The sequence below is a fragment of the Nycticebus coucang genome, chromosome 11 (assembly GCF_027406575.1).
Source record: "Nycticebus coucang isolate mNycCou1 chromosome 11, mNycCou1.pri, whole genome shotgun sequence".
In the NCBI taxonomy this organism is placed as follows: domain Eukaryota; kingdom Metazoa; phylum Chordata; class Mammalia; order Primates; family Lorisidae; genus Nycticebus; species Nycticebus coucang.
Window position 1 is genome coordinate 114254312 of NC_069790.1, and position 1281 is coordinate 114255592.

Here is a 1281-nt window from a genome sequence, read left to right on the forward strand (position 1 = left end):
CCCAAGGCCGTCAGAGATTAGAAGCCGTGCAAACTGGACAAGGAAGTTTGTTTTTTCCAGTAGATGCTAATAATATCTTTTTATTGCCTTCTTTCATTTTTTATTAATTTTAATTGTAAACTCAACTATTTCCTTTTGTAATCACTGTTTATAATCAACGTTGGAAATGGAATTTGCCCATAGTTGTCATACCACAGAGTACACCAGCAATAAAGCTGTGTCACAGGGCAACAGGAAAACATATCAAAGAGCTGGGCTTTTGCTATCTAATGTTCCCCTGAGAGGAGAGTTCTGAGAGTTTTTATTTCTGAGTGCCACCCATACTCTTTCTTGTCCTATCTGAAGAGAGTACATTCAACTAGATGTTTGGAACCTGCTGGTGAGGTCTGGGGCAGATCTGAGGGAGGTAGAATCATTTCATTTCTGTTTTAGAGCCTCCAATTTTCAATTTTTTGGCCACTCTGCAGTCTATTGAACAAATCTAACAAACCTGTGTTGAGTGTCTCTTCTTTCAGGTTTCGTAGCTTTAGGTGTGAAGTAGAGAGAGGGGCCTGGTTGTCTTCGGGGTTTGGGGCCAATGACACCGCTGAGGTGCTGGCCGCAGCAAATGCCCACGGCAGCGCTGTTCTCCCGCCTCTGCTCAGCCTCTTTGCTTCATCCTACTCATCTTCTGTGTGGTGGCGTCAGGGGGTGCAGGAAGGAAGCATGGAGACATTCTGGTTCTTTTCCTACATGTTTGTGCTGCACAGCAATGTGGAGGAAAGGCAAGACTGGTGAGGGCACCAATAACCAGGAGAAATACCATTGTATTTTAAAAACACTCCTTAAAGCAGTGGTTCTCAACTTTCCTAATGCCGCCATGTATTTTCATTGTTAAAAAGGGGTCGTGACCCATAGGTTGAGAACCACTGCCTTAAAGCTAAAACAAAACAAAACAAAAAGAAGTAAAAAAATAGAACAGAGGACTCTAGAAGTTGGGAAGATTAGGGAGAAAGGAGGGACAGGGAGAGATTTGTTAAAGAATACAAAATTGCAGCTACATAGGAATAAGTTTTGGTATTTCATACCAGTATAGGATGACTAAAGTTAATAATATATAGTTTCAACATCAGCAGAAGGTATTGAACGTTCCCAGTGCAAAGAAATGATAAATATTTGAGATAATGGATATGCTAATTACCCTGATCTGATCTCTATACAGTATTGTACTGAAACATCACCAGGTACCCTGTGAATATATGCAATTATTATTTGTCAATTTAAAAAACAAAATTAAGAAAA